Source organism: Schistocerca nitens, chromosome 4 (genome assembly GCF_023898315.1).
Source record: "Schistocerca nitens isolate TAMUIC-IGC-003100 chromosome 4, iqSchNite1.1, whole genome shotgun sequence".
NCBI classification, from domain to species: domain Eukaryota; kingdom Metazoa; phylum Arthropoda; class Insecta; order Orthoptera; family Acrididae; genus Schistocerca; species Schistocerca nitens.
In genome coordinates, this window is record NC_064617.1 from 678,372,592 (window position 1) to 678,385,387 (window position 12,796).

The following is a 12,796-nucleotide window of genomic DNA, read 5'->3' on the forward strand; positions in this document are numbered from 1 at the left end:
CATAAGCGACATTGCAGGTTGGGGCAGGTGGAGAAATCGGCCGTGGCAGAGCACGCACTGAATGAGACCGACCATGTAATAAAATTCGCCGACACGGAAGTTCTGGCTGTAGAGAAGCACTATCACACGCGCTTGTTCAGAGAAGCTGTAGAAATACAAAAACACGCGAACAGTTTGAACAAGAAAGAGGAAAGCCTTAAGGTCAACGGATCCTGGCTTCCCGTACTGCAGCGAACGACCGTCGCAGGTAGCAAGAGGAGAACCGCACCGGAAATGACCGCGGAGAAGCCCTCGGACGTTGGCGCGCCAGGTACATATAGCCTGCGCCCGCGAGCTCGGCTCCAGTTCACCACCGGCAATGGAGGGCGAAGCTTTGACAATGCCAGCCACTCGTGCTGGCGAAACGTCAGAAAAATCATTAGATGAACGTCGGCCGAAGAACCCGAGACAGAAGCCAATAGGCAGTTTGTCAGAACACAGCATGTTGTTATCAATGGAGAGACGTCTACAGACGTTAAAGTAACCTCTGGCGTGCCACAGGGGAGTGTTATGGGACCATTGCTTTTCACAATAAATATAAATGACCTAGTAGATAGTGTCGGAAGTTCCATGCGGCTTTTCGCGGATGATGCTGTAGTATACAGAGAAGTTGCAGCATCAGAAAATTGTAGCGAAATGCAGGAAGATCTGCAGCGGATAGGCACTTGGTGCAGGGAGTGGCAACTGTCCCTTAACATAGACAAATGTAATGTATTGCGAATACATAGAAAGAAGGATCCTTTATTGTATGATTATATGATAGCGGAACAAACACTGGTAGCAGTTACTTCTGTAAAATATCTGGGAGTATGCGTGCGGAACGATTTGAAGTGGAATGATCATATAAAATTAATTGTTGGTAAGGTGGGTACCAGGTTGAGATTCATTGGGAGAGTGCTTAGAAAATGTAGTCAATCAACAAAGGAGGTGGCTTACAAAACACTCGTCCGACCTATACTTGAGTATTGCTCATCAGTGTGGGATCCGTACCAGATCGGGTTGACGGAGGAGGTAGAGAAGATCCAAAGAAGAGCGGCACGTTTCGTCACAGGGTTATTTGGTAACCGTGATAGCGTTACAGAGATGTTTAATAAACTCAAGTGGCAGACTCTGCAAGAGAGGCGCTCTGCATCGCGGTGTAGCTTGCTCGCCAGGTTTCGAGACGGTGCGTTTCTGGATGAGGTATCGAATATATTGCTTCCCCCTACTTATACCTCCCGAGGAGATCACGAATGTAAAATTAGAGAGATTAGAGCGCGCACGGAGGCTTTCCGGCAGTCGTTCTTCCCGCGAACCATACGCGACTGGAACAGGAAAGGGAGGTAATGACAGTGGCACGTAAAGTGCCCTCCGCCACACACCGTTGGGTGGCTTGCGGAGTATAAATGAAGATGTAGATGTAGATGTAGAAATTGGTAATTGTAAGAATTTCATTGTGCTGGTGTCGAGTAGATCGTAAGATTAAGATCGTGTGACGATACTGACAATAACTATTGTGGGTACTAGTAAAAAGTGATAATAAAATTTTTGTATCATGTCAAGAAAAGGGAGAAGGTTGCGCAGCGATTTCGAAAAACATCTAGGGGAATCACGTGACGATATAAGTGAGGTATCGGACAATGACGAAATTAATTGAACGATTGTTAATGTGGGAGTAGAATCGTTTGCCGAGTCAGACAAAACTAATGTTCCTTATGTATCTGACTATGGGACAGAAAGTAAGAGAAAGATATCTAATGATACGACTTCCGATAATAAGGATAAAGTCGACAATGAATACATGACGAAACTTAAACCGTCGGGGTCAGGAAATATAGATGTCCTTAGTGTCATTTTGGAAAAAAAGTAATATGCTGGATGATTTAAATGTTTTCTCTGACATGGGCAGTAAGTTCGCTGAACAGCAAGCGACGTTGGAAAATAGATTCTCTGGTATAGATGCAAAGTTAACCGAACAGCAAGCCTCTATAGATGCTAAATTCGTTGATCCACAACAGGCTTTAGAAACTACGTTTGCTGAACAACAGATCAATTTAACTACAATTTGGGAGGCCAAGTTAGCCGAACAGCAGGCTAAGGTTGATGTTAAGTTTGATAATCTAGAGTCAAGATTAGTAGACCGAGAAAAGGAAGGTGTTAAGGTTACTGATCGTGTCAATAAAATTGATTAAAATGTCAATACGTTGTCAAAACAATTCGGGGGTTTATCTGAAAAGGTAGATGCCTTGTCTCTACCTGTTGCAGTTAGGTAAGCGATCACTGTTTCCCTGCTGACCATCTCCAGAATTTTTTTCTCCCACCAAGACTCTCTCCATCTCAAATCAGTCGTCTCTGTCAGTCATTATGTAATAATCAGCAGTGTACCAATGGATGGATGGGATGGAAAAAGACACCACTGATCTGGGTCGATGTACTGTAACCAACACCACAGTTGATACTCTGATCCATTTTAGAAATTTTATCAGATTTTCCGTAATTTAAACGCCAACCAATGACACGACAGCATGCTTCCCAAATATCTGTGTCACTGCTATACCACCTCTGCACTACTTTGCGAGTACCATATACTAGATTGGAATTGTAGATAGAGGACTGTGCAGTATGTTCATTCATTCGTAATTCTCGAACCAACACACTGAAGTATACCATACAACATCCATTACCGATGCAGTTACGTTATCTACATCTTTCTAGCACTTCGATCTTACTGTGGAATTTATGATTACGATTCACCATCATTCCCTATATGAATGGGAGTCGCAGAGTATTATCACATTGATTGGATAAAGTTGGATATTGAAAGATCTCCCCACATTGTCTTTCACAAACCCACCCTGAAACACCGTCGTTGATTTAATTTGTATCTGACCAGAAGTAGGAGGGTGCTATATCCATTGCATACCACACCTCGTGAAGCAACAGTGCAAGCTGAAAAAGTAACTGCTGTTCAGCAAAGACTGTTCAACACCAGTCTCGTTCATGGCACCCATCCAAGTGCACAAGGTTTCTCCAGGTATGTGCTTGTCAAGGGGGTTAGCACTATTTGTTGGTGAATAGTATATACGAGAATGTTGTGGTGATATAACAGAGAGTTAAGAAGAAACATGTTTTATGCATGATGGAGCTCCAGACGGACGGGGCTTGAAGCATGTTACATAAGTCAACAATGTTATCAATTCTAAAAAAAAAATTCTAGTGTCTGGGGTCAGTACAGAAAAGGTATGGGCAAGAGAGAACTGAATGCAGAGCATAAAAACACGCACTCCTAAGTTTACATGGTTCTGCACTTAAACACACTATAATGTTTCAGTCATGTGGCTTCCGAAATATTAGTCAAGCGGAGTGCAACACTCTTAATACTTTATGGTGTTTCTGTCAGAGTGTACAAAAATGTGACAGGACGTAGAGAATGCTCCACTGAACAATTAGAGGTAGCGAACCTGGGGTCAGAGTAACCAGCTTAAGGAAATTTGGAATTAAACTTTTCTACCGCACTGTCTGGCATTACTGTTTTCCAGCGTATTTACAACTAACATGCATGCAAGTCTGCATGTACTGTGCTTTTTATTTACTTGTACATTCCTTATTTCCTGCAAGGAAAGAAGGAGGACAGGCCTCATACTAGGACGTCATGATGCAGGTGTTGTTTACTTTAGTTGTCCTTAAGGTGGCTCTGTTGTATTGTATTTACAGAGTCCCATGACAGAAAGTGCTATGAATTAACAGACGATCCATCGCCTCACTTAAGCTTGGATGTCCGCAACCATCTCAATGGTGTACTTCCTGGTCGCTGGATCGGAAGGGGAGGTCCTAATACATGGCCTGTTAGGTCATCTGACCTGAATACCCTTGATTATTTCCTGTGGGGATATCTAAAGTCACTTGAGTATAAGACCCCCGTGGCTATGGAGATGGAATTAGTTTCCAAAATTGTAGCTGCCTGTGATATGATTCGAAACACACCAGGGATATTTGTCATGGAGCGTCAGAATATTGTTCACTGATGTCATGCTTTCATTGAGGTTGATGACCATCAGTTTCAGCGCATTTTGTAAGATAAAGTGCAAATGGTACTTTTATTCTGTCAATGATAGTATTTGCAGTTAACTGTAACTAATGTAGATGAAAAAACACACGATACTGTGATATAATTCCTACTATCTCCAAAGGCTAGATTCTCCGACCTCAGGTTCCCCACCTCAAATTGTTCAGTGGAGCATCCTCTATCCAGTAATTTTTGCATGCTCTCACGGAAACACCCTGTATGTCCAACAGCTGACCTACATCTGCCCTGCAAGTTTTCTGTCCCATTCACAACGCTGTTTACTTTTGAGGTGATAAAGCTACTTATTTCTATACCAAAGAAAAAAAAACAAAGAAAAATACAGATTCTTCGTGATACTTACACAGTATTCTTTCTGGAGGTGTAGAGCACCCAGTGCTCACATCCTATTACAGTTCAGAAATTATGCAATTCTCACATGAGTCTCACAAAATGATCACCAGCAGTAGAAAATGCATCTTACGACGAAACAGACAGAGATATAGCGGCGGTGTTTCACGTGTGACATTACACATCACGCTTCACTGACTCCGTTAATAGAACATCTGTCAAGCAAGTGTACATCCACAGGGTTTTCAGTACCTCACAAACCTCTGTTAGTGACTACCATGTGTGGAATAATAAAATCGGAATTTGGTTGCAATAATTACACGTCTGTTGTTTGACACTGATAAACAATATTCTATTCTAAATAATCTCCATTGCTATTTATACACGTTCCCACCTCTTCGGCAGGCTATGAATGCCAAGAAGAAAAAAAAAATTCTTCTTTTGAATCAAACTAGTCAGCGAGCCATTTTCGTTCATTTTCGTACGAATTGAATCGTTGTTCAGCGAGAGCGTGTCTCAGTGATGCAAAAAGATGATAACCAGACGGAGCCAAGTCCGGAAATAAGCCGTATGCCCTAGTATTTACCGACTGAACGCCTTGATCGATTCCATGACCCGTTTTGCTGTGTGATGGGGCGTTATCATGAAGGTATATGACTTTGTGCTGCCTTTTTCTATAGTCCGGTCGTTTTCCACGTAATGCTCGATTTAAATTGATCATTTGCTATTGGTAGCGATCAGTATTAACCATTTCAGCATGTTATAGCAGCTCATTATAGATTACACTCTTCTGATCCCACCAACCACAGAGCATTGTCTTCTTTCCAAGGCGATTTTGTCCTGCAGTGGATGTCGATGGTTTGCCTCGATTCACTTATGATTTAAGACGCTTAGGATTCTTAAAATGTATCCGTTTTTCATAACGTGTCACTATTCGATGGCAAAACGACTTTCTTTTGTATCTGGTGAGCAGCATTTCACAAGTGGTCTTTCGATTTGCTTGCTGTCTTTCATTGAGTTCATTTTCCCACTTTTTGCACATTTCCCATAGCTTTCAATCGAAGAGAAACGGATTTCTGCGTCATATTCAATTGTTCCGCTAGTTCCTGTTGAGTTTGAGTATCATCTTCATCCATTAAGACCTGCAATTCGTTGTCTTCAAATTTTTCGATGGTCTCTCGCGCTCGTCGTTTCTCACGTTAAAATCACCACTTACGAATTTTTTTTAACCACTCATAACACTGTGTTTTCCCAAGAGCATGTGTGCCGAAAGCTTACACAGGCATTCGATGCGATTCTGCAGCAGTTTTATTCAAATGATAACAGAAACATAACAGGACATGCAGCTTCACTGTATGATTAAATGATGATGGTGTCCTCTTGGGTAAAATATTCCGGAGGTAAAATAGTCCCCCATTCGGATCTCCGGGCGGTGACTACTCAAGAGGACGTCGTTATCAGAAGAAAGAAAACTGGCTTTCTACGGATCGGAGCGTGGAATGTCAGATCCCTTAATCGGGCAGGTAGGTTAGAAAATTTAAAAAGGGAAATGGATAGGTTAAAGTTAGATATAGTGGGAATTAGTGAAGTTCGGTGGCAGGAGGAACAAGACTTTTGGTCAGGTGATTACAGGGTTATAAATACAAAATCAAATAGGGGTCATGCAGGAGTAGGTTTAATAATGAATAAAAAAATAGGAGTGCGGGTTAGCTACTACAAACAGCATAGTGAACGCATTATTGTGGCCAAGATAGACACAAAGCCCATGCCTACGGCAAGTAGTACAAGTTTCTATGCCAACTAGCTCTGCAGATGATGAAGAAATAGATGAAATGTACGACGAGATAAAAGAAATTATTCAGGTAGTGAAGGAAGACGAAAATTTAATAGTCATGGGTGACTGGAATTCGTCACTAGGAAAAGGGAGAGAAGGAAACATAGTAGGTGAATATGGATTGGGGGGAAGAAATGAAAGAGGAAGCCGCCTGGTAGAATTTTGCACAGAGCATAACTTAATCATAGCTAACACTTGGTTCAAGAATCATAAAAGAAGGTTGTATACCTGGAAGAATCCTGGAGATACTAAAAGGAATCATATAGATTATATAATGATAAGACAGAGATTTAGGAACCAGGTTTTAAACTGTAAGACATTTCCAGGGGCAGATGTGGATTCTGACCACAATCTATTGGTTATGAACTGCAGATTGAAACTGAAGAAACTGCAAAAAGGTGGGAATTTAAGGAGACGGGACCTGGATAAACTGAAAGAACCAGAGGTTGTAAAAAGTTTCAGGGAGAGCATAAGGGAACAATTGACAGGAATTGGGGAAAGAAATACAGTAGAAAATGAATGGGTAGCTCTGAGGGATGAAGTAGTGAAGGCAGCAGAGGATCAAGTAGGTAAAAAGACGAGGGCTAATAGAAATCCTTGGGTAACAGAAGAAATATCGAATTTAATTGATGAAAGGAGAAAATATAAAAATGCAGTAAATGAAGCAGGCAAAAAGGAATACAAACGTCTCAAAAATGAGATCGACAGGAAATGCAAAATGGCTAAGCAGGGATGGCTAGAGGACAAATGTAAGGATGTAGAGGCTTGTCTCACTAGGGGTAAGATAGATACTGCCTACAGGAAAATTAAAGAGACCTTTGGAGAGAAGAGAACGACTTGTATGAATATCAAGAGCTCAGATGGCAACCCAGTTCTAAGCAAAGAAGGGAAGACAGAAAGGTGGAAGGAGTATATAGAGGGTTTATACAAGGGCGATGTACTTGAGGACAATATTATGGAAATGGAAGAGGATGTAGATGAAGACGAAATGGGAGATAAGATACTGCGTGAAGAGTTTGACAGAGCACTGAAAGACCTGAATCGAAAGAAGGCCCCGGGAGTAGACAACATTCCATTAGAACTACTGATGGTCTTGGGAGAGCCAGTCATGACAAAACTCTACCATATGGTGAGCAAGATGTATGAGACAGGCGAAATACCCACAGACTTCAAGAAGAATATAATAATTCCAATCCCAAAGAAAGCAGGTGTTGACATATGTGAAAATTACCGAACTATCAGTTTAATAAGTCACAGCTGCAAAGTACTAACGCGAATTCTTTATAGACGAATGGAAAAACTGGTAGAAGCGGACCTCGGGGAAGATCAGTTTGGATTCCGTAGAAATGTTGGAACACGTGAGGCAATTCTAACCTTACGACTTATCTTAGAAGAAAGATTAAGAAAAGGCAAACCTACGTTTCTAGCATTTGTAGACTCAGAGAAAGCTTTTGACAATGTTAACTGGAATACTCTCTTTCAAATTCTGAAGGTGGCAGGGGTAAAATACAGGGAGCGAAAGGCTATTTACAATTTGTACAGAAACCAGATGGCAGTTATAAGAGTCGAGGGGCATGAAAGGGAAGCAGTGGTTGGGAAAGGAGTGAGACAGGGTTGTAGCCTCTCCCCGATGTTACTCAATCTGTATATTGAGCAAGCAGTAAAGGAAACAAAAGAAAAATTCGGAGTAGGTATTAAAATTCATTGGAGAAGAAGTAAAAACTTTGAGGATCGCCGATGACATTGTAATTCTGTCAGAGACAGCAAAGGACTTGGAAGAGCAGTTGAACGGAATGGACAGTGTCTTGAAAGAAAATTTGTTAACATCGAGTATAGATTTAAGTGTCAGGAAGTCGTTTCTGAAAGTATTTGTATGGAGTGTAGCCATGTATGGAAGTGAAACATGGACGATAACCAGTTTGGACAAGAAGAGAATAGAAGCTTTCGAAATGTGGTGCTACAGAAGAATGCTGAAGATAAGGTGGGTAGATCACGTAACTAATGAGGAGGTATTGAATAGGATTGGGGAGAAGAGAAATTTGTGGCACAACTTGACTAGAAGAAGGGATCGGTTGGTAGGACATGTTCTGAGGCATCAAGGGATCACAAATTTAGCGTTGGAGGGCAGCGTGGAGGGTAAAAATCGTAGAGGGAGACCAAGAGATCAATACACTAAGCAGATTCAGAAGGATGTAGGTTGCAGTAGGTACTGGGAGATGAAGGAGCTTGCACAGGATAGAGTAGCATGGAGAGCTGCATCAAACCAGTCCCAGGACTGAAGACCACAACAACAACAACAACAGAAAACCAATGCTGGCCGCAAATCGTTGTTCGTAAGCACAAGACTCGACGTGTTGACGGGTTTGAAACACATACCGACGTATGACACTTGGGTTACGGTGTGTTGACGTCTGCCCCGATAGCTAAGTTGAGCCGGCATGGTAGCTGAGCGTGTTCTGTCAGTGGGGTAGTCACCCTCTGTAATAAAAAACTGAGTTAATGGAACGACGATGAACTTGACCAAGCGTCATGGGACGCCCGTCCAGAACAAATAGAACGAAAAAAATGAGATCAAGAACAAAAAGTGGTCAGCGCGACGTACTGTCGTGCCAAGAGCCCAGGTTCGATTCCCGACTGGGTCGCAGATTTTCACCGCTCAGGCACTGGGTGTTGTGTTTTCCAATTAACATCATCTTATCCCAATCGACGAGCAAGTCGCCGAAGTGGCGTCAACTCCAAAGCCTTGCACCAGGCGATCGGCCTAGCCGACGAGAGGCTAGGCCACACGATATTTTAGTTTTTTGTGTGCTGACATTCGTCGTAGCCATTACAGGAAGCAGATGACGCTGCAGACGCAGTCTCGCAGGCCGTACACGGACGGCTAGCACCATCTATAGGGATATCCCGGTTTCATGCTTCTACACCTGGTATTAAAGGAGTTTCAAACATTTGACGTAAATCAGCTACGCTGTCAATTCAGAAATATTGTTACGCTGTTGGTGTCCATACCAAGAAAATATCTGCAAGAGAGAAATGACATTGGAACATAAATTCATTTCAAGAGCGACATGGTTCTGCACTTAAACGTGCTGTACTGCTAGAGCTGTGTGGTTTCCGACCTATTAGTTGTGTGGAATGCATCGCTGTTAATATTCCACCATAGGAAATATATCTCCTGCGCATGACATACATTCTCTCTACAAGTTTCTCTCAGACACATTATGTTGGCAAACGGTAAGGTGATGAAACAACTACTTTCCACGTCAAAGAAAACGTCGATTCTTTGTCACACAAATACTACGTAGGTTTCCAGAGGTGTATGCCGCCAGCTGTTTATGAAGTTGAAGCCTGATTACGGTTAGGAAATTACGATATGTTCACAACAGTTCTACAAAATCGTAGTCAGTAGCCGAAAATGCATATGATGAAAAAGTGACATCTTATGGGGAAATGAACAGCACGCTCAGTAGCCAGAGCAGATGTACCAGTATTATCACAGCTTACCACTGGCCCTTATAACCTTCCTCTTGCACACAGAAGTCATGGTGCTATGTTGGGCTGTGCTGCTCATGTGCGGGACAATATGGCCGTTACGCCCTGACACCATGTCTCTAGAATGCTCCCTCTTTCCATTATTATGGTATGTCCATGTAACATATGTCCACTCTCCTCCAGAACACGCAGTTTTATTGATTTCGGCCATATCATGGTATTTTTCCTCTAATATTTTTTATTCTCGGTTAGTTCACTTAATTTTACTAGGTTTTCGATATTTTACATTTTTCATCGCATTTACCTCAATCTTTACATATTTCACGTCAATTTTTCGTGATTATACCATGTTTCCCACGAATTTTCCCGATTTTATGTCTTTTTCATATATTTTAGACAGTTCTCCATACATATCTTGTCATATTGCTGACATACCCATGTGCTGTTTGATTTTCTACGAGAATATTTACGAGTCTTATACACCAACCCACTAAAAAATCCTAAGACTTTCCCTCTCCCCAATGGTCCACATGTATCCATTTTCGATAGAACGGTCATGAAAAGTGTAGTAACAGTCGTTTCGAACCGATGTGAGACTCCACGAGTGATGCTGGTAATGAATGTATTGTAAACTCAGAATTTGGAGACAATTGTGTGTACTGCTCTGACCCATAAGAGAGCCTGTCTGCAGACTCATGTATAGCTGCACTTGAAGTAAACTTGAAGTCTAGAACCAGTTCTACAAGTTCATTTGACTTTCACTCCATTGTATAGGGGTCGGCAACAGGGATTTGACATGTGTGCAGAGTTGATTTCTGTAACTGCTCAGATTTTTTTCCATAAGTATTGCTCTTATTCCTTACCAGATGTGCTTTGTTATTTGTGTTTACATCTACCAACTCTTATATGTAGCCACAAGCCTCAGAGGCTATCTACAAACTAAAGCTTTCATGTAGTTATTTTAATTACCCCAGTAATAAGTTCTTTCAAAAAATGGCTCTGAGCACTATGGGACTCAACTGCTGAGGTCATTAGTCCCCTAGAACTTAGAACTAGTTAAACCTAACTAACCTAAGGACATCACAAACATCCATGCCCGAAGCAGGATTCGAACCTGCGACCGTAGCGGTCTTGCGGTTCCAGACTGCAGCGCCTTTAACCGCACGGCCACTAATATGTTCTTTGATAGATGACAGTGTGTTTACTGCAGATAACATCTTGGGCCTTATGAGTTTTATTTCTGTACCTACAGAACGTGTCTTCCCGGCAGTGTCATTTATTGACGACCAGTTAGCAAGTTATGCTTCCAAACTACAACCATCCACTGCTGACAACTCTACACACACACACACACACACACACACACACACACACACAGAGACTCTCCACGTATGTATATTTTACCAATCGCGAAGTCTCGATTTCACCAACGGCCTTGCCACAGTGGTAACACCGGTTCCCGTCAGATCACCGAAGTTAAGCACTGTCGGGGTGGGCTAGCACTTGGATGGGTGACCATCCGGTCTGCCTACCGCTGTTGGCACGCGGGGTGCACTCATCCCTTCTGAGGCAAACTAAGGAGCTACTTGATTGAGAAGTATTGGCTGCAGCCTCGGAAACTGACATACGGCCGGGAGAGCGATGTGCTGACCACATGCCCCTCCACATCCGCATCTAGTGACGCCTATGAGCTGAGGGTGACACGGCGGCCGGTCAGAACCGTTGGGCCTTCTTGGCCTGTTCGGGAGGAGTTTAGTTTAGTGTAGTTTTAAGTCTCGACTTCAGCCACTTGTACGTTATTTTCGACGGTGCCACTGCTCTGCATATAGCAAAATACTCTTCGCAAAACTGTTCTCCAGTGGGTGTAAGCGCATTTAAGTTCATCGTGCTAAAGAGCATAACATCTTAATTATAAATTATATTACCAATATTTGTAAGAATATTGTCTAGATTCTCGAGCAATAACAACCATCCAAGGTATCCCAATGGACCTTTCACACCTCCTTTTATACTCTAAAGACTCACGAGGACGGCACGTGATCGCTCTGATCACGCTGTTTTGTGCATTATATGTCCAATGGGTGTAGGAAGACAGTCCTTCATTAGTATCAATCTTATATAAGAGATATAACACCACATTATCGAACGGTATAATATGGTACAGTTCCCAAATGCATAAAGTCACTTCCAGCCACATATTCCACAGTTGCATTGCATTTGCTCCATTTTCTGTATGTCTGTCACAGATGGCTCCCTTGACCCTGTCCTACCACTGATGGATCCACCTTCAGATACAGAACACATCTCAAGACATAAGGTGTGATAGACCCATCTTTGAACCCAATTCCAGACATAATGCATTGTAGATCCATCTCTAGACACCCTTCTGGATTTAATGCGTGGTGGATCCACCTTCGAACCCTATCCTGGATGTAGCATATTTTGGCACTGCTTCTGAACATCGCTCTGGATATAACTCGTGGAGGATCCACCTTCTAATCCTATACCGGATGTAGCACATTGTGGATCTGCCTCTAAACATCGCTCCAGATATAATGCATGGTGGATCAACACACACACACAATAACTTGGATCTACTCTGGGTCATAGGAGCCATCCGTGACACAGGCATAAAGAAAATAGAGCAAATGCCATGCATCTGTGGAATATGTGGTTAGAAGTGACTGGATGCATTCGAGTACACTGCTGTTCTATATTGTTCAACTAATGTGCTGTTCTATCTTATACATAAGAATCATATTCATGAAGTACTGTCTCCCTGCTTCCAATGTACATATAATACTCAAAATAGCGTCGCTGGAGTGACCATGTGCCATAATGGTGGATCGTTAGAGTATAATGGATAGTTGTTATACCGTTTCTTCCAGGTACAGTGGGTATACATATTACAGCCTCTCACATACGACTCACCAAGTGATTGCAATGAGTAAACTAGGGGCTAATACGAAGGTTGTTACAGAAAGACAATCAGCAGCAGAAGTTCCAGCTTTTGTTTTCTCGATAGATAAGAGATAACA

General features: G+C 42.3%; 1 pseudogene; it reads left to right on the forward strand.

Moving 5' to 3' along the window:
* Positions 1–11,183: 11,183 nt before the first annotated feature.
* Positions 11,184–11,301, forward strand: LOC126253822 (5S ribosomal RNA; annotated as a pseudogene).
* The last annotated feature ends 1,495 nt before the right edge of the window (positions 11,302–12,796 follow it).